Source organism: Ochotona princeps, chromosome 21, assembly GCF_030435755.1.
Source record: "Ochotona princeps isolate mOchPri1 chromosome 21, mOchPri1.hap1, whole genome shotgun sequence".
Lineage (NCBI taxonomy): Eukaryota > Metazoa > Chordata > Mammalia > Lagomorpha > Ochotonidae > Ochotona > Ochotona princeps.
In genome coordinates, this window is record NC_080852.1 from 9395099 (window position 1) to 9417147 (window position 22049).

General features: G+C 41.3%; 1 long non-coding RNA gene across 1 annotated transcript in view; it reads right to left on the bottom strand.

Annotated features, from left to right (window-relative positions):
- Positions 1-476: 476 nt before the first annotated feature.
- LOC131482889 (uncharacterized) overlaps positions 477-22049 on the bottom strand; it is a 220062-nt gene continuing 198489 nt past the window's right edge. The window contains exons 3-5 of the long non-coding RNA XR_009247381.1: positions 3471-3672; positions 2684-2764; positions 477-589 (exon numbers count right to left, since the gene is read on the bottom strand). This is a non-coding gene — a long non-coding RNA (uncharacterized LOC131482889). The remainder of the gene's footprint in view (positions 590-2683; positions 2765-3470; positions 3673-22049) is intronic.

Sequence of the window (22049 nt, forward strand, 5' to 3'; positions counted from 1 at the left end):
TTTGTTACCTCAGAAATAGGAAAGTAACATACTTTGTAATAGCTGTTAATTAGACTTACCGTAAAAATCCAAATTTCTGCTGGCACAGTAGTGTATCCTCTGCCTACAGTGTTGCCATTCTATTGGGGGCACTAGTTTGAGTATCCGCTGCTCCACTTCTGATGGCCCAAGTCTTTGGGCTCCTGCATGCACATGGGAGACCTGGAAAGAAGCTCCTGACTTCACCCTGAGTCGGTTCTAACCACTGCGGCCATTTGGAGAGTTAGCCAAAGGATGGCAGACCCATCTCTCTGTTTATGTAGACCCATCTCTCTATATTTCTCTATCTGTAAAAAATCTGCCTTTCAAATACATCATAAATCATAATATAGATAATTAATATATCAATACACATAATATAAATAAACATAAACACACATGGTTAATATAATTAATATACATAATTAATATGTATAAAATCTCCAAACTTCTTACCATTGCTGGGGTTTTCTTCCTTCTTCCTCACTGGCTTCCATTCTTCCTCATTTCCTGTCCCTTAGTCTTGAATTAGCCAAAGCATCAGTCACGTGTCAGATGCAGCTCTCGAGGACTTGACATATCGTGAATACAACGGAGGAGATGGATTTTAAAGCAAAATTTAGTTTTAATTAATTTACATTTTAATTCCCTACTAAAGCAGCATAAAATATTTTCCCCATTAAACACAACTTTATTGTTTTGGCCGAATTACGCTTTATTTGAACTACATAAACTTTAGCATTCAAACAAAGACATACTTTAAGGATGATGTGCACACTGGATTTTAAGATTTAGGGGGAGAAGTAAAAAAATATATATTTGGAACAAAATGATAAGAGGTTAAATGGGAGTATAAAAATTAACTTTGGCTGTTCCTTTTTCTGTTCTTGAATGTGGGAATGAGTAGATTGAAGTTACTTTTAGAAAAACTTAAAATCACCTAGTATTTCTACTGGGCTACTCTAGTCTCTTCACTCTGGTTGCCTCTAGTTGCTCTGCCCCTATTTTGTAGGTCTCACAGGTGCAGCCACCTTGGATTCACTCAGGTCTCACCGTTTAAGTAAGGTCTCCTGGCTCCCTAACGCGACAAACCCTTGCACAACTCCCAGCATTTGCTTCATTTGAGTTCGTATTCATCCTTTTCAGTGCATCTATGGGTGTCTGACACTCTTACTTATTCTGTTGTCCATGCTCCACCTGTCACCACCCCCACCCTGCCCCGGAATGCGAGGCCACAGGAGCAGGGACTTTTTTTTTCACCCTTGGGTTTCCAGCATAAAGATCAATGCCTGGAAAATTTCAGGTATACGATCATTTATTTCTTGACAAGACTCAATTGTACTTCCTACTGTTGAGTTTCCAGTGATTCCCTCTGGGAGCTTTTTAATAAAAGTCCCTTGTTTTGCTTGAGCAAGTCTGAAAGGGTTTCTATTACCAGCAACCAAAGGGACTTCAACTATGATAGAAGTGCGGCTGCACAGAAGGGAGTGAAGTTTCCTCACTCAATTTTTGGCCGTGGAGCACTTTGCAGTCCTATTCACAAATAAATGTGCAGTCAAATGATTAGGGAAAAGAGAATAATAGCCTGCCCTCTTTTCTTTCTCTCTCCAAAACGGCAAGAAATATTTTCACTTGATTCTTATTTCTTTCTTTAGAGAGCTCACATTTGCTTTGAAAGGCATTCCTCCAGGCTGCTCGATGCAATAACTTTGAAAGAAAAACTGAATTTCAGAAGGAAGCAAAGTGCAGCTGACCCTTCTAAATCAACCTACAGCAACTTGAATTCCATCTTTGGTTCTATTTACACTGCTGGTTTCCTTTTACTAGTTAACACTGTTGGTGCTTTTTGCACAGTTGTTAATAGAGCATTTTTTTTTCCTTGTGTTATTTTTGTTTTTTCCAATTCTGTTTGTCTGGGCAAATTTGGAGGCTGACAGTTTATGTAAAGCCTGGGATTTAAATGTGGAGTTGTCAGTTATTAAAAGCTGCAGAAATAACAGTTCATCCTCTTAAGAGAGAGTTTTCTGGATGCATTTTTTTTGGAAACAAGAATTGAATGGCACAAGTGACATAAGCAACTTAGATTTCATATTCTTAGTCAAAAGGTAGGTCTACTGTGTCTGTACTTTCAATTTGGAGATAAGTCTATAGCAGAGATAAAGTCTCCTTTCCGATCCTATCTTCAACTGTGTAGGAAAATTCTTTGGTTTCCCAATTTACATATATTATTTTAATTTTAACTTTTCTTGAGTAGTCTTTTATCTTACTATCTTTTCTTACTCCAAGAAAATAGAATACAGAAGGTAGAAGTGAGGGAAGGCATGTGTCTGACATCAGAACACCAGGAACTGCTGTACAATCTGGGTTTAGATTGACACTTTTCTAGCGATAAGCAACAGAAAGGGAACAACTATTTTTTAAAAGTTTGACAAGTGAGTCAATTTCATCTACAGAAAATAAATAGCCATGTAGTCAGGAAATTTTCCTGTCCCATTTTTCTCTGGGGTTGAATGATTAGAGTTTGCTGAAAGACATAAAACGGATGAAGATCTGGGTTCGTGAAGAGGTGTCTACATAACTCCAGTTAAGATGTTTAAACTATAGAGGGAATGCCTCTGTGTCCTGAGCAACAATTAATGAGGTCTGTAGAACTGTAAATACCCACCTTACTTTAACCCTCTCCCTGCCCCACAGCCATCTCCTTTAGGACACACAGGACCACTTCTTTTGGTGGCAATTCATTTTCCTGCAAAATAAACAGAGGTCATTAGTGAGGGATATGCATCAAAGGAAATGAGAGGGTCTGGGGTGTTGTGGCGGCAAATAAATAAGGGCGTCATCCAGGCTTACGGGAATCCAGAACAAGAATGGAGAGGATGTCCCCGCCTGCCTTCTGAGTCATTGAGAAATGTGGGTCTTGGTGCAGAGTATCTGGGAGTAGAGTGATCAGAAAACAAAAGGGAGGGAGAATTTCTCAACTATTACTGTTTTCTGAAGGTACAGAGCTCAGGCACAGCTCAAGGCTGCCAGCCCCAGGCCCTCCTTATGAATGAAGGATGAATGGGATTTCTGTGGCACACTGCAGAAACCTCAGGACTGGGATTTCTGGATCAGAAATCTTGGGAGTGGGGCAAAGTAGGGTGTAACAAAGTGTCTCTTTTAGGTTCCTGTTTGACTATCCCCAAAGTTAACTGATCCATACATTCAGAAGCATAAAGAGCAGTTGTTTTAAAATCCTAGAGACCAAGACGAAAGTTTAAAATAAGAAATGCAAATAGAACCATCAAGCCGGGAAGGGAGAGTATTCTAGAGAAAAACCAGGAAGTGAAGTCTAAGGCTCAGGGCTCCCAGGAAGTCTGGAGGGGAGCTTCAGGCAGGGTGGTGAGGAGTTCTGGAACCTCTCCATGCAGGAGGCAGGGGCCGAGGGTGATGTGGCTCAGAGCATTGGTTACCTCTCATGACCAGACTGATTTAGGTCCAGAACGAATTCATCCAGAGAGAGTTCGGGCTCAAGCCTGGCCTGTGGCAGGATGAGTCCTTTGAGGTGTTGTGCATTGGCTTCAGCCTGCAGAGCTTCTTCAGACTTGCAGGGAATTGGTCAGCTGCAAGGCAGCATAGAATCTGATAGTGATTCAGTTTCCAGTGATTCCAAACCTGGCATGGGGGAGAGAAGGAGGGAGGAACAAAAGGAAACATTACTTTGGAGTATGATAGCCAAATCCTTGTGGCATTGAAGAAATAGAAAATTTGATAAGGACTGACAGTTACAGCAAAATAATAGGATTCCACACATCTGCTAGCAAATTCCAACAGAACAGGATTTGTATAAGGGTTTAATTTGTTTACAAAACTCACCAATGATCAGACCATGAAATCAAACATCACCTGCAGAAATCAAGGAGTACTCAGAAGAATAAAAATCACATCCTTATCTTGCAACCAATGCACAAGAGTCTAAAACACAGGCCCAGGAGTTGGCCTCACTGCAGGGGCTCAAATAGCCACACACACACATAAAAGAACTTGCACAGCCTCCCTGCAGAGGAGTAAGCAGGGACCTGGAGGCGAGGTCCAATTCTATACAAGTCATGTCACCCAAAGTGTGAGAGGCAAAATGCACAGAGCAAAGACAAGCTTTAACTTGAGGTATTACAACAGAAAGAACACTTATTAATGAGGATTGACTTATGCAAAAAGGTGGTGAGGTTAGGATTTTATTTTATTTTAAAGATTTATTTTATTTTCATTACAAAGTCAGATATACAGAGAGGAGGAGAGACAGAGAGGAAGATCTTCCGTCTGATGATCCACTCCCCAAGTGACTACAATGGCCCGCGCTGCGCCAATCCAAAGCCAGGAGCCAGGAACTTCCTCCAGGCCTCCAACATGGGTGCAGGGTCTCAAGTCCCCAGGCCACAAGCGGGAGCTGGATGGGAAGTGGAGCAGCTGGGATTAGAATCGGCACCCATAAGGGATCCTGGCGCATTCAAGGCAAGGACTTTAGCTGCTAAGCCACAGCGCCAGGCCTGAGGTTGGGATTTTACAGTCACAGATAAGAGTGGTCCAAATCTTCTGGGGGTCTACAGCAAAGAGGGACACAGACTTATCATTTGGGAGGTAAAGGGAGGACTTCAAACTCCATCTCAGTTTATAGATTTCAGACCTCAGATCTGTCAAGTTCAACATCATCTCCCTTTTCCAAAATAGCTGCTTCAACATTACATTAACAAAGCACCTAAATGTGGATACCTAGTGATCACACAACAGTGTGGGGTTCACTAGGAATACTTCTTCCTTGGCAGGTCTAACCACTTGTCTAACACCTTGACCTTCTCCAACTTTTCTCCATTCCTTGATCAGCTGTACGTTGCATCTACTCGAGAAAGTGGCCAGGACTGATCTGAATCACCTTTTTCAAAGAGTTTCTTGTTCTCTCCCTCTTGTTGAGGTATCTTTTATTTATTTTCAGAATTTTTACTAACTTGTAGGTTCTAACCAATGGGAAATGAATCAAAAACATATCACCAGTCTGATGTTAGAAAATGTAAAACTTTGTTAGAACATTATGATGTAGTCCTAATTTTTTAAAAATCTACTTGAACTCTATAGATCAGAGTTAGAAGGGAACCACAATTGGTAACAAAGTGTCAGCAATTCGGATTAATCAGCAAGAAAGTAATCTGCAATTAATGAAAATTCTGAATTAGAGAATACAGTAATTTAAGAGAAACTGGCTTATTACTTTCCTATTCTGTAACTCAAATTCACTGAGGAGACTTGCCTAGAAGATCATCTTAGGAGACCTATTTTAATAAGAATTAGTTATAATTAGCATAACAATTTTGTATGCGAATAGCACTTCTAAAGTACTTTAAATTTACTCTTAAGCACTTTATACATTCCCATTTGCAGTCTTATTTACACCTTTAATTTGAGCTTTCTTTGAAGAATGACTTCCCTAATGAAGAGTCAACTTCAAGGGAACTCCACAAACTCTGAATTAGCAAACTCAAATCAATGAGATTTTACTTCACATATGTTAAACAGGCTATATATATAAAAAAATACTGATTTCTAGTGATATACTATTATACTAAAACTCTGCTCGTATTTAAATTTTGTAGCATTTACATATATATGATTTATTATAGGCTGGAAAAGAAACTAAGTTATTGCAAGTAATTGGAATGTGAAAGGCTTTAAAATTCATACTGTAACTGCCTGTACTATATACCATTTATTTTCATCTGGTACTTTTAAAGGAATAGCACCTCTAAAGACTATTTTCAGAAAATAGTTCTTCATTGCCCTGCATCTCAGTGCAGATGAGAATCAGTAGGCGAAAACTGTAGCTAACAGCATGTTAATAGGCCTTTCGGATAAACACAAACTTCCGTGAAAAAAAAAATATTCCCCCAAACTTTACATCTAAAAGGTGAAAGAATATGCAAAATAGCTTCCAGTCTTGGCTACCTGGGACACTGTATATGTCTCAGAGAAAATGCTTTGGACTCCTTCGAATTTTTAGATGTTTTTTCCCACTTAGCAAGCAGCACGGGCCACAGTTTGAAAATCTGACTCTGTCTCTATCTACCTTTCACAGTTTCCAACTTTTCCCATTTCTCTCTGGGGACTCACAGGCTGTGTTTACGTTATGCCAAAGAGCTGAAACAAAGTGAAATTCCAGTGCATCACCCAGATGTTTCCAAACTCCACGTGGCCATATTTGGAATTGTATATATAAAACACCCCTATAATTTATTAATTTTTCTTCCCCACCTGGATGTTTTGGCATCAAATCACTTTATGTCTGGCAACTTCTGGGAATTTCATATGCAGCCCGGGAATGGGGGGGGGGGGTTCCTTGCTAATCAGTTTGCTTTAATCTTGAAGTCCAGCCAAGTGGGTAGAGGTGGGAGGAGGGCTGACCTTCCCCAAGTGCATTTTGTTCAGAAGAGTGACGATTTAAAACCCGTGATCAGGGAAGGTGAGTTTTTTTTGCTCTGGAATAGCTAGTTAATAATAAGAAAGCAAGTTAATTTGCCTTTCATTACTTAAAAAAATAAATCCTATGTGTGTATAAGTATGTATGAGTGCATATGCATATATATACACATATACAATGTAATTTTCATAATCAAAAGAAACCAGTTTAAACATACAAAAATAAACCAAAATTATACTACTAACAAAATAGGTACAGATCCTTAATGTTGCGAGCCCTGCTTACAGAAGACTTTTGTGCATTTCCTTACTTTGACAAATGAATAAACTGTGACTAAGATAGACAAAGTGACTCACCTGAGGTTTCAGAATGAGCTGAAAAAGATTTAACAGTAAAATCAAGGTCTAAACGAGCTAGGTGCTGAGTATGCTTGTTTTAAAAATATTTTTCCGTTGGAAGACTACTTAGGATAAATCCAATTTTTATTATTTTATGTGGTCAATTATGATAGGACAAGTCTCAGACTACAATAAGCTCAGAAAGTTTTCATTTTGTTAAAACTTTCCACTGCCACTTTCAGGCCTGAATCAAATAATTCCTTCACACTGTCCCTTGTCATTTACATTGATGTCATGTGGGAGCTAACATCGACATAGCCTCTGTGCCTCCACTTTCATTCTGATAAATACAAGAAGACAAACATCAGCATCACAGAATGGACATGTGGAAGAAGCAGATGTGTGTAAGGTGCCCACACTGTAGCCGACACCCAGCAGGTCTTTGGGAAGCCGTGCTGATGACTATAGCCTGAAGACCTCATCTAGGAAGGAGGCAAGTTTCCCATGAACATGAGGACAAGCAGGAGGCGACTGTGTTCCACCACTGCAAACCCTCTGGCTGCTTGTGGTGATGTAATCATACCACACAGATGTGCTGAGTCATGTGACACATCTGGAGAAACCCACCCCATGAATCATCGGACAGACTGTCCCAGCTAAGCAAATAAACAAACAAATCAAAACAACCTACAGAAATGTAAGCTCAATTGAGATAAAGAAATTGACTTCATAATGCAAGAGAAGGAGGGTGAAAAGGAAGAAGTGACAGGATTTTATACATAAACTATATTTAAAAGATCATGGACAGACCCTGAGGAGCCAAAAACAAAACAAAATTCACCCAAGCTCCAAGCATCCACCTCCACAAAAAGAAAGAAACCCAAAAGCTAAATATCCTAAGTGATCTAACTCACCCAAACTCTTTTGTTCTAGAATACAATATATTCAAAATCGTTACTAACAATGACCATGGCTTGGACATTGTGATGGGGTCCAGAAAACACCTCAAACTGTTGAAATAAAGATCTCTTTGACCCACTCCCTCTGTCTCTCTCAAAGAATGGGCTCCTTCTCAAGTTTTCCCTTATTTAACTGAGGAAAGTTATTTCAAAAGGAGTGTTTGTTTAAGGATTCCTCCCTGTAAATCTCATTAAATATTCAGCAAAAGTTAACTACCAGAACAGAGAGGAAACTAAAAGTCATCATCTATGCCAGGTAGACTTCCATCTAAAGTCTTGAACTATACATTGACATTTCAAAGTATTATACATACACACACATATATATATAGAATAGACCACATATATAACATGGTCCCACTGATATCACCCAGTGATTTTATAACCATCTTGATTATACTCTATGCATACTTTACAGAGTATACTCAAAATAAATACACTCTATGAAGTTTATAAAACCTTGAAACCACCTAATAATGCACTTCTCAATGATGCATGACTGTTCTAAGAGATTATCTGGAAGACATTATCTACATGGTAAGGCTACCTTTGTTCACAGTGTATTTTTTTCCACTCAACTCTCCCATAACTTGCCAATACTACTTTCAAGAACCCAAATACCCCCTTTTTTCCCTGTAGCTCAAAATGTTACTTAAGCTTTGACTATCTGCCCATTTCTTTGAATCTTGTACTTTAGGCGTGGCTTCTTTCTTACTCCCATTATGTCAATTTGTGTGGTTTTTCTCCATCTATTGCCAGTTCATTTCAGTGAATCTTTAGAAGACAAAATGGGAAGCTCTACTTCATCTTCAATTGAGGACATAGAACTGTCTAGATTCTACCAAACTGTGTCAAACAATGGCAACCTAAACTATACCAACTGTGTCTGAACTAGCTGTGCGCTAAATTTGTTTTGCTGTTTCATTTTGTTACACCTTTTTTGCTTTGTTTGTGTGTTTAATTTGATTTACAGAGGGAAGGAGAGAGGGAGAGGGAGAGAGAGCGCAAGAGAGAGCATTCATCCATTGGTTCCCTCCCCAAATGGCCACAATAGCTGGTGCTGAGCCAATCTGAACCCAGGAGTCCCCTTGGGGTCTCACACGTGGGCGCAGGGACCCAAAGATTTGAGCCATCCTCTGTTGCGTTCTCAGGCCATAAGCAGGGAGCTGGACAGGCAGCCAGGATGTGAACTGATGCTTCTGTGGGATGCTGGTGCTGGCATGTGGAGGATTAGTTTGTTGAGTCACTGTGCCAATCTATTTGTTATGCCTTCCTGAGGCAGCACACCTACTGATAACCTTACATGGCAAAGTAAAAAAAAAAATTCTTTTCTGGGGCAGGTGCGATGACTCAACTGGGTCTCCTAAGGGTCTCCTAAGGGTGCAATTGTCATAGGAACCTCAGTAAAACCTGGGTCTTCTCTCCTGATGCACAGCAAGCCAATCACTGACAAGAGAGCAGGGGAATAAAGTAGGTCTTTATTTTGTATTGTGAACAGCAAGGAATACACATAGACATCACTTAATTTCCAGACTGTCCAAGGACTTAACGGCACTGAACAATATATTAAAGGTGGGGATGAGAAGCACGAGATGAACTCAAGTACATATTTGTGATTGATCCACTGTATTTGTGACTTCTCTTTGGTTCGTGATAGAAGCTGGTGTGTTCTGAAAATGCTATGATGGCAAAGTGGTCTCTGGTCTTTCTGGGGTCCATGAATATATGGTTATGACCATTTTTGATCAGGTCCCAGGGTTTGAAGCAGTTCAAAACAGAGGCTGGCATTAGGACACTAACTATAGAGGTGATCATTGATTTGTGAGTGTTATAATCTGAGTCTTTTGGGGCCAGCCTTACCACTTCTGGTAAGTTCATGAATGAAACTTTATGATGGAGTATACTTGATATCGTCAAAGTAAATACATAGAACCTATTCGGCGAGAGAGAGGGTCTGGACCCTGATGAAGAGATCAGTTTCACAATCAGTAAGCCACTCCATTGTGTATGTAGAATCACATAGTCCAACACCTTTGCTCATCCCACCGGTTAGAAGGAAGTCCTCTTCCTGCCCACACTTGAGTGGAGGAGACTACATAAGGGATAAGTATCAGGGTATGGGATTCAGATTCGGCCACCCATAGTACCTCTGCCAACTGCAAAGAGAAAGATGATGGTATTTGGGTTTGTCTCTTGAATAATCAAAACTGCCAATATTAATTCAGTCAGAATCAAATGACTTCTATATTTGTCTTATTCCAATAATTGCAACTTGTTGGAATCAACCAACAATTTTCTTTTTTATATACAGCAGTTACTATTTGGCAGGGCAGAACATTTGTGGCTGTGGGCAAAGTCGACAGTCACATTAGCTCATTAGACTCAATATACTGTGGCAAAGGAGCCCCTTTTACCTCACTTTCATGTCCCTGCCTTCCTGTCCTGAATCTGTAAGGTGAGGAAAGAGTCGGAAAGGCTATGATTTTCTTAGCTTAATGGTGTACTGAACTAGCACTACGAGAGAGGGCCAAAAATATTATTCATGAGAAAGGACAAGCTTTGAAACCCGGTTTCCAAACATTATGCCCGAGTCCTTGGGAAGGATGGGGGATCTGAAATGCTAATGAGACGCAGGTTATAGTCGGTGACAGGTGACCCATGGGAGGAGATGGAAACAGGCTGATTCTAGAAGTGACTCGACAGGGAAAGTAATGGCTCTTCCTGTACTTTCTTTGGAACCTGCTAAGAGTATAATGAATATGCCCTATCCATTCCTTAGGTACTGCAGCAGGACCGAAAGTCGATGATCCTCATCGCCCCAAGTGATTTTGGATGGGTGCTCTTTCACCCCTTTTCAAAAGGACAAAGATGATTTGAATAATGTAGCTACGGTTTCACCCCCAGATGGTTCTAGAACACTTCAGGATGACAGAAAACTCAGCCTTGGTATGAAGTATTTTAACGTTATCTAAGGATGGAAAACACTTCTTGGGAGAAACGCTCACAGTGGAGGAAAGGTAAACTGTTTACATTTGCTCTTCGCCTGACTTGCTTTGAGCTCAGAACGTGCTGTCGTGTTAGTGTGCTGCGTGCACTGGGGAGGCTCAACAAAAACAAACGGAAGGGGTGCCTTCTTGTCTCAGTACATGCGGATTTATACAGGCACCAGTATTAGCATTAATGGGTGTTAGATGCGTAAAACCCAGCCCCTTCAACATGATAACAGATACATAATACACCCCTTAATTTTTAATTCACTCGGGTCTCAATTTTAAAGCATTTTCTTGTAGTTTGTCCTAATTATAATCATTTTTAATGACAGCTTAAAAATTTCATCCAACTGTCTTATCACATACGGTACTTAATTTCTCAAGTGAACAGTTTTACTGTACACCATTCTGGGAATTTTAAGAACTAAAACATAAAAGGAGAGAAAGTCCTTTGTATGGTGAAACTAAATGTTAATTGTTCTAATATACATAAAGAGACCAAAGCAGTTTCTAGAAGCTCCGGGCGGTTGTTCCTGCAGAGGTTTCCCTGATTGCTTTAAAGGGAGATTGACAGAAACCCAGGGGAAAAAGAAGAAAAGGATTTTTTTTTTTGCATTTTGCGAGGTTCTGCCAAAAATCAGAACTGAGATTGCATATTCATTGTAATATGCTACATAGCTGAATAGATGACACTTGCTTGCCTAGACCAAAGTGGAAACCACCTAGCTGGAAAAAATAATTAGCTGGCTACCTTGGCCAAACCATCCTTGAACCTTCTCATCTGTTAAGCTGTTTGAGGCATACTCAAATTTCCCATGTATGCTCACACTTATCATCACTCAACCAGGGAATGGCTGTAACATCATTAGGAGACAAGACCGTTTCAGGCACTAAGTAAACTGCTGAGCTGAGAGGAGTCTTCCTCGCTTACTTAAAAAAAAAAAGTTTTGGGCCCAGTGCAACAGGATAGTGGCTAAAGTCCTCACCTTGGACACACCAGGATCCCATATAGGTGTCACTGGTTTGTATCCTGGCTTGCTCCACTTCCAATCCAGCTCCCTGCTTGTGGCCTGAGAAAGCAGTTGAGGACGGCCCAAAGCCTTGGGACCCTACATTCATGTGGGAGACCTGGAAGAAACTCCTGGCTCCTGGCTTTGGATTGGCTCAGCTCTGGCCATTGCGGCTGCTTGGGGCGTAAACCAGCTGAGTTTTGTCATGTCTCAGTCACTTATTATTTTTGGAGAGGCCAGAAGTCTCCAAAAAGCTCATATTGAGCAAGCAGAAGTTTTCCATGTTTTGCTTTGTCTGGTAAAAATTCCACTTAAGTCTCCTTGGATCACACCACAGGTGGGTAACTGATTCCAAACGGGAAAGCTCACCTTGATTTGTGATAAACACTGAAGATGAGAGTGAAAAGAACAAAGAAAAATTTGGGAGTGCAGACATTTACATTATTTAAATTGTGGTATAGAGCAAGCCACACTGCACATAACCTATAAGGGAGAGTTGACATACTTTACTGTAGGTTTCAGTCTCCAGGGCATGCTGCAGTGCTGGTGGGAAATCTATGAGAAATACATTTTCACTTGTATCATTCTAAAAATCCAGGTTCAGCCACTCTTAGAGCATTCATTCTAATCTGACCCCTCACCCCCTGCCTGGTGATTTGAGAGCAAGACAGAGTGACGTGGGGCCCAGTAATCTGGTTTCTTTGATAGAACTTGAGTAGATTCATGTAAACTAATCCCCTTCCCAAAATGTCAAATTAAACAAAATGAATACATGTTTTCTCCCCTAGCAGAAGCTTATAACTCTTCATGAGTAGGCAATTTCTTCCTCCTTTAAAGAAAAAACCCTAATAATGGAGTTTCTAGCCACACACACACACACACACACACACAAATGTTTTCTATTTTTAAAATATCATATAGACCACTTGCCATTGGAGATTCACATGAGTTTTTCCAGGGGCTTGCAATTGAAAGCAACATTTTAGAGGAAAATCTGGCTGTGGTTTGACCCTCTAGGGTTTGGGTACATCCAGATCCAACATAACTATTGGGAGAAGGCAGCATTTTCCTTCCCCCATGCGTTTACTCCTGCCTGGCTCCTGTTCCAGATGGCAGAAAGGCACAGACGCTATTTCCGTGCGCGTGCGGTCTGTCTTCACTTCCTTTTGGGAAGGGCCCAGGTCTTGCTGAGTGGCTTGTGCGGGCTTCACATTTGGATGTGTGTCCCCTATGCACTGTCCACTCTCACATTTGCAGCCTCTCTGACAGTCTCCCTAAGGGCTAGAGGGTTTGCAGTGTAATGATTAGAGCACAACATTTGCCCAAATAAGTTTTCTTCCACCGTGTGCCAGATGGAATGAAGAAGCCAGGCACAAACATTTGCCTCTCTTTTTCTCTCCCAACCCCCTCTTTTTTTTTTTTTTTTTTTTTTGGATGCTTCTCTCCCATCTACGAGTATGTGCATGTGCAGTCTGTTTTGACTTCTTTTTGAGAAAGAAACAGGTTTTTCCATGTGTCCCATGTGAGGCCAATATAAGACCTATAGCGGTATTCTCCCATTGCTGCAGACTGCCCTTTTGCTAGAACCACCTAGACTCCCCAAGTGGTCTGTGGTGTGTTTCTATGAATGGCGGTTGGGTGTGACAGAGTAGAATTTGTTTCTTTTGTGGCAGGGTACATCTGGAGAGTGGAATCTCCAAGCCATTGGCTACCCCTGCATCTGAGCACATGACCAGCAAGGCAGAGGCTGGGAAAGTTAATCTCTTCTCTACATCCTGGCTGGGCCAAGGAGACCCAGTCCCCTCGAGCAGAAGAGAAAGTTGCATTCACTGTAAATGCTGGAGGGTAAAAATCAGTACCAAATTAGTAGGTTCCAAAAATCATTTTCAATGAAAACTTCATGTTAAAAAGCATGTTAATACCCAATGGTTAGTGATTTTTATGATAGTGTTAAACCATTTGTGCTGAGCCTCTTCTGTTGATGCTGTTTCCTCACTGAAGAAAGAAATTGGCTGCTGGTGCAGCGCTTGTGCGCTTCCACTGTTGCTATAAAATCAGCCCCCGGGAGAATTTTAAGTCTTCTTGAATTGCTTTTTAGCACAGACTAAGGAAGTAAAAGTTCTAAAACCGCCTGGTTACAGACAAATCACTTAAAAAGCCAGCTTTGAATTGGCAAAGTCATGCTACAGGAAATGTTTCAAAAGCCAGAATATAACAATATGAAAGCTAAGTATTGTTATTTATTTAACAAACGAAACAGGCTGTCATTGGGAACGAGGAGCCTCTTGAAGGTCATGAGCACTTCCAGTTCCTTGTTGGGACAGACATCCTGTTATAATGCGTGATGATGTTTACATACGTGTGTCTTGGCGGGTGGACTTGTTTGTAAACACGCACAGGCACATATTCACTGTTCAATCAAAATTCATTAATCCTTCGCAGGTTGATTCAAAGTAGCTCCTAATGGAAAGCCCTTTTCCAGGTGGCCAGAATCACTGTATTTCCCAATTTTAAAAAATACATAATAATCTACAACATAAAATATGGAATCTAAACTTGGTTTAATATAAATCTGATCTGCCCAGAGCTGAACTAAACAGATCTAGTAGAATGTTCAATACAGCCTGGGAACATAGCGTTTTTCCAGTGAGGCCAGATCTCCAGGGAAGCAGGACTCTCGTAGGGGGACTTACTGCGCTTGATTGAGGTGTTTGGGTAACAACATCATCTTGCTCCTCCTCCTCCATATGAGCCCACTCAGGACTGACACTTTCTGCATGCCTCTCTCTTGCTTGTTCCTGAGCTGTGAGGGTGGTGGTCTGTATGATGTGGGCTCAGGCAGCATTTAAACACATGGCATTGTGTACTTTCATCTTACATGGCAGGACACCACTTCAGCTCACTCATCGCTCAGGAAAACACAGATCATCAGTAACAAAATAATTCTATTAAATAAAAGAAAACATTTCAGCTGGTTTTAATTGATTGACTGTGAGACCTTCAATTCAGGAATCCATTTAAAAAAGGTCCAGGGTAAGCCCCCTGGAAGATTGCCATGGACTGTAATGCTCCCTGGCTTACATGGAACGACCTTTGGGTTGGTTATCCACCAGTATTACAAACAACCTATCCTCCCCAAATGTAACAAAGAGCTAGGATTGTAAAAACCGGGGAAGACATTTGAGAAATGATAAACAACCCTGAGGATTTGAGTATTTATTCTAGGTCTTATGATGACATATTTTTATAACACTTGTCTGGGTGCCAGGAAATTGCAGGGTGGAAAATCACATTCCCCAAATAAGTGAAGGGTGTGTCACCCTGAGCTGCCTCCATCTCTAGCAAACTCTATTGATAGCTGAGAAAGAGTTTTAAGGTGCAAGAATGAGATTTAATTCCTCTCAAAATGTCTTTTAAGAACCGTATGTTCACAGAAGCCTTCTTTTTCTTCCTTACTTTCTTCTTTTTTAACAGCCCGCTTTCAGTGTTTGCTAATTTGTGATCTTTAAAAATGTCTAATGTGTTTTCAGGCCTTCTGTGTACCTTTCATGAGAAAGGTTCCTCTGCTTAATTAATTTGTGTTCTTTTTTATTTGCCAGATAGGGTCTTCTGTAAAAATAAAATATTTCCTTTAAGAAGCAGCGAAGAAAGAACTGGAATAATTTTGCCTTTTAATTGGAGAACATTCTAGGGTAATTTGGGGGTCAAGAAGATGAGAAATGAGGAAGTGTGTTCACTAGATTGCCCTTTCAGTATTTGAAAGACTATACACTGGAAAGGCAGTTCGTCTTCTTTACAGCAATAGAACTTGAAGTTGGGATTCCAATAGAAATCCTACACACCTTTTCTGCAAATCACTACTTTGCAATGCAAAATATCACCAATACAAAGTTTCAAATGCTGCAACAAATTAAGGATGATCATCTACATGGCCAACAAAGATGCCGGCGTGCTTTCCCCACAATTAAAAGCTGTCGCACAAAGAGAAAAATGGTTTGTGTGCAAATCAGGACTTAGGAAGAATCGTCCTCATTGAACACCAGAATTCTCTATGCATGTAGAACTTCAATAATTGTTTCATGTTGGCCAAGTGAGGGACTATGATTAGTAACAGGTAAAACAACGAAGTTTGCAATTTTGACTTTGTTCGGTTAGGGGTTGAAAAGTGCAACTTATACCAAATCCATCTGATTTCACGCATAGTTTACTATCAGTAAATGTGGCTTTTACATTGGTCGAAATCTGTGTGAGGCATGCATTCATTTTAGGGAAGTTGGTGGAAATGTTGTGTTTCAATGACCAAATCCAAGTGGATGGCCTCCAAAGGACATGAAAAACAACTCCCTTTTGGACTGAGGAAAATCCTTGCGGTGATCATTAGTAACACGAGAGACATAAAGCAGCAGAGGGCATTTTTGTCTTTGCATGCCCAGCATTGAGCATCTATGGATGCTGTGCAGGTGCTTGGGACACATACAAGCAGACTGCATCAAACAGCCTCACGGCTGTACATCCCACACTGCTCCCTCCATAGGAGCGTGCCTCAGAAGGTCCCCAACTCGGGCGATCTGCTGCCACCCTCCTGACATTCTTAGTACATTTGTGTTTGAATTTGTGCTTTGGAAGTGAGGTCTGAGAAGACACAGAACATGCCCATAAGCAAGAAGGTTACAAGCAATATACATGATCATTATTGCTTGCTACTCTATTCACATACTCCTTTCACGAGGGCCCTTGAACTGAGCATTTTGGAGGATCTGTGACCATGGGTGTTGAATGCAGTCCAGACTGAGAACAAAGCAATCATATTCTAGAAGCTTCAAGTTCTACTGAGGGTCAGCAAAATATGCCCACATCAGGAAATAAAATTAAAACTGTAGAGTGTAGTTTCGTGCAGTGTTTCTACTCTTCTGATGAGAATAAAACACATACACATATAAGACGGTGAAACACGAACTGTTCAGCTTGATGATTCTCTGTGAGGGTTAAATACTCTGATATTTGCATTTAAAACAGTCACTGCATGGGGCCAATGTTGTAGCACAGAGGGTTAAGTAGTTGTCTGTAGAGCTGGCATCGCATATGATTTCCAGTTTAAGTTCCAGTTGTCCCACTTTCAGTAGCTCTCTGCTAAGATACCTGGGAAATCAGTGGATGATGGCCCGAGTACTTGGGCCCCTGCCAGCCATTGGGAGATCCAGAAAGAAGCTACTGCCTTCACTTTGGCCTGGCCTCAGCTGTTGTGGCCATTTGGAGTCAACAACGGATAAGAGTTCTCTCTCACCCCTTCAGCTCCAACTCTACGTTTAAAATAAATACACCTTTAAAAAATAAATCAGGTATGGCACAGTACAAAGATGAATGGTAAAAACTATGGTAATGGAGCTGGTTCTGTGGCACTGCATGTTAAACTGCCATCTACAGCGCCAGCATCCCACATGGGCATCAGTTTATGTTCCGTCTGCTCCACCTTCTCTCTTCCTTCATCTCTTCCTTTCCTTTCCTTTCCTTTCCTTCTTTCTTTCTTTCTCTTTCCTTTTCCCCTTCTCTTTCCCTCTCTCTCTTTTCTTTCCCTCTCTCTTTTCTTCTCTATTTTTATTGGAAAATCAAATTTGCAGAGAGAAGGAGAGACAGAGAAAGATCTTCTGTCCACTGGTTCACTCAGCAAGTGGCCACAGTGGTCGGAGCTGAGCTGATCCGGGGCTCCCACGTGGGTTCAGGATCCCAAAGCTTTGGGCCGTCCTCTACTGCTTTCCTAGGCCACAAACAGGGAGCTAAAACGGAAGTGGAGCACCCAAGATACGAACGAGTGTCCATATGGGATCCTGGCACATGCAAGGTAAGGATTTAGCCACTAGGCTATTGCACCGGGTCATCCACCTGCTCTTTTTTCACTAATTATTTTTATTTTTGATGATTTTTACATAGTTGATAAGGGTGATAAGGGTCAAGAGCTACAGGAAAGTAGGCGAGATCATCATTTCCACATTCTTTTTTTCCTTCCTGTATCTGGGGGAAGAAGGGAGACAAGGAGCAGAGCCACACTCAGCTCTGCACCCTGGGATGGAGGACAGTCACCTGAACCACCCTGGGGTCCCTGATGTGAGGCAACCTCTGAGGGTCCTGCTCATGAGGTTTTGATAGTTTAACAGTTCTGACTTACTGCCAATTTCGCCACTCCAAGCACGATTAAATCTCTCCAGAATCCACTGGCTGACATAGTCCACCTTAGACTCTGTGTTTGCCAACACTTGCCTGGAGTAGTTGATTGATTTGTTCTACCCTCCATGCTCTGTTGTGGTACCAGGTGTCCTCTGAAGACTCCAATGTACTGCTGTATCCTCCATGTGAACCTGGATATGCTGTTTATTGTTATGTTTAAGCCACAGAGGAGATCCAGCTCTGACACATGCACTCCATGGTCAGACTATGGAACCTGCTATTCTCTCCATGGTTGGGGTTCTGAGTCCAGCAATTCAGTTGGGGTATCATGGTGATGTGGGTCAATTCTGTCTCCAGCCCTGTCTTCTAGTCCCATGTGGGCTGGGGTATCAGTCTGACCCATACAGACCCTCTGATCTCTTCCTTTCAAACGACCAGGTCTTAGTCCCCTCGCTTATTTGTAAGTACAGTGGGCCTGTCCTTGGGAGTCCCTCAGGATTCATTCCTTACCTACACATACAGAGACCTTATTCATGGATGTCCCTAGGCAGTAATTCCACACCCCCAAGACTCCTGAATTCGCTGCCTACAAGTCCAGGATTCGCCTACCGCTTGGCAGTGGTGGTAGGGGCTAGGGCCCCAAGAACTGAGTCCACCCTGGCTCAGGTACCCCCTTCAGCTGCCAACCCCAGCTGTTCCAGCCATTTGGAGAGGGAATCAATCGATGAAAAACCTCTCTCTGTATGTGTGTCTCTCTGCAAATCTGCCTTCCCTTTACTGGTAATACTCTAGTTTCAATTTTGCTTTACTTAGAATGTTAAATGACAAAAATGTTATAACAAAGAGAGAGAGAGAAAGTGAGTACTCAAAAGAGAGGAAAATACTTCATATATTTTGAACAAGGAGTCCTACTTTTGCATTTTGCACTTAGCACCACAAATTATGCAGCTTTCCCTGGGTTTGGTCAGAGAAAGAGAAATCACACCAATCACGTTGATGGAGATAATTTGATGCAGGAACTGGATACAAGGCTACTGAGACCTGAGAAGGCAAGGCAGAAAATGGATGCAACAGTAAACAATAGCTACTAATCCTCCAGCAGGGAAGAGCTGGGATTAACAACACCCAGGAAGAGCCCTGCAGAGTTACGACACAGACAGTGCAAGAATACCTGCCAGATGTTGGGGTCTGAAGGGCAAGTGTGTGAATTCAGGATACCGAGCTCTGAGGAGAAGCGGCTGTGTGCTTGTGCAGGTACTTCTTATGGGGCACACTGCCCTGCTTCCAGCAGTACCACTAGAACCTGCAAACTGGATTCAGCCCCGCTAGAGCCAATAACTGTATCCAGAAGAGCAGGCCACACAGAGAAGGGGTGAGATCTGTCTGCCTCTTTGTCCCTCCAGCTTGCTTGTAGTGTTCTCTATTGTCCAACCCCAAGAGAAATTCAACTGGTAAAGGAGAAACGTGACTTGCAGAGTCCTAGCCCTAGCATTACGAAGAAAAGGATGAAATGGGACCGAGACTAAAATGGTGATTGTCCCTGACTGCTGAAGTGCTTTCTATCTTGTTATATTTCTTTGTCTTGGCAATGATCTAAGTATGAATGTGTCTGCTTACTAAATGTCTGCTCTCGGTACACCAGAGCGTCAGTTACATGGAAAGAGGGAGGCTTTTTTTTTCTTTCCAGTGCTAGAAGATGCCTGGTATGTAACAGGCATAAACAAAACACTTGTTTTTAACTCAAGGGAGAATGAGTCCATAGAAATATTTTCCATCATTAATATTATGACGTGTGAGTGTAGGGTAGGCTAGAAATATGGTATTGTGCTAAAGGAGTGCTTCTCGGTTTTCTTACCATAGCCCAAATTTTCTATTACCTTTCAAAGCACATAACTTAGGATTGACCATGCTCATTTCATTTAAAGTTTCTAGTTACCAGATTCTCTTTCTCCTTCTGTCTTTCTCTCTTGTGTGTAGGCATGTACAACCAGCCACATTTCTGAGCTCAAGAATTTTACTGATATAAATGAAGAGGTTAAAATAAGCAAAAATGTTTTCTGAATAACCCATATGCCTGTCAACTGAACAGATAAGTTAAATGTGGTATGGCATATAATGGAATTACTTGGCCATAAAATAGAAATGAAGGAGTGATGCACACACTACAGTATGGATGAATCCTGAAAACACTGTTCTGAGTCAAAGAAGCCAGACATCATATGATCTCATTTAGGCAAAACTTCCATAATAGGTAAATCTATATAGACAGCAAGTAATTGAGTGGCTGCTAAGGTCTAGGGGTGGCAGTGGTGGTTTTCATAGCATGGAGAAATGATAGCTAAAGAGTACATACACATTTGGTTTTTTTTTTGGGGGGGTAAGCATGAGAGAGAGAGAGAGAGAGAAAGAGAGAGAAGATCCCCCTCCCATTTCTGTTTTACTTTCTACATGCTGACGATGGAGCCTGAAGCTGGGGACACAATCCAGCTCTCCTACAGATAGTGCAATAGTGTCTGCATTTGAAGGAAGCTGAAGTCAGGAGCTACAGCCGGAAATTTAACTAATGGATTCCAATAGCTAAAGATGCAAGAATCTTAATCTATGTCTTTATCATGAGACCAAATGCCAGCCCGCAGGGCTTTTGATTTGATAGAAATGTTTTAAAATGGACTATTATGTAAGCTAGGTATATTTGTGTAACTACTGAAAATGATCAAACTGGAGACTTTAAAGGAGTGAACAGTTTGGTATAAATGTAACTCATTAAGGGAATTATTTAAATAAATATATTCTGGGACAAGATGGTGAATGCAGAATACATGTATGTGTTTTCTCCTACTCTACATACAACGGATAGATAAACCACCACCCAAGGACATAATCTAGCCCATTGCCCATTAGCCTGTCATTTGTAAATAAAGTCACATTGAAATATAGCCATCATTTAGTGTTATCTATAGTCATTTTGTCACTATGATACCAGAATAAAGAACTTAGAACAAAGACTTCAAAATCTACAAAAATCGAAAATGTTTAATATTATCTGCCTTTGATCAGAAAATACTTGCTATATTTTAAAAGAAAATGATCAAATAATAATAATAATAACAACAATGTTGGAAGAGAAAATACTTGTCATACTTATAGCTATGCATCAAGGCAGCACATATCGGAAATGACCACATTGAAAATTTGCTAAAAATTACAACCTAATTTTCAGCATTTCTTTTGTGATCACATTATCAGCTCAATCAATCACTTTTGTTGACTCAGATTTCATCTATTTAATGTCACTACTCAGGAGCAAAAACTGCTCTCATTAAAACACAAGGCTTCCTCCCTTCAAAAGAGCTCATGCTTCACCTTTACTGAAAGAGCTCTTCTCAGACTCAGTTGGAAAGATTTTTGTCGAATGCTCATTTCTGCACACACAGAGGAGTCATGAGGTTGAGAACAGGCAAACACAGAAACCCCAGTGAGGGGATCTGGAAGAAGTCTGGATTCTGGACTAGCAGTATCAAACACCAGCCAGAAACTTGCTAATATTTCTAAATCTCGGACTATTCCCTAGACCCAGTGAATCAAAAACCCTGGGAATGGTGTTGAGCAACCATGTCTTACCAAGTGTGTGGGTGCAAGACAAATAAAAAGCATCCATTAGTTTTACAGCCTACTTGGAATGAACAATTTACCACCTTCTCTGGCCTGTCTCCATCCATCAGATGTCCCACTGAGATTAAGAATGGTACAAAATGGAGACAGCATTGGAGAGTAGCAGGTAGGCCACTCTCTGATGCTGGCATTCCTTCTGGGCAAAAGTGTGTGTCTCTGCTGTTTCACCTCTGATCCTGCTCCCTGATTTTGGCCTGAGCAAAGCAGTAGATGACCCAAGTATTTTGGCCCCTGCCACAGATGTGGAAAACACAGATGAAGCCCCTGACTCCCGGCTTTGCCCAGGCCCACAGCTCACGGTTGGGGCCATATGGATAGTGAACCAACGGATGGAAAATGTCTCTATAATTTCGAGTTACGTGGCATTAAGTGAAAAGAAGCCTTGGTTTTAAGGTAGGCTCTGTGTCCATGGGAGGGACTTGGCAGCACAGGGAGAGGAAATTCTTGTATCTTCT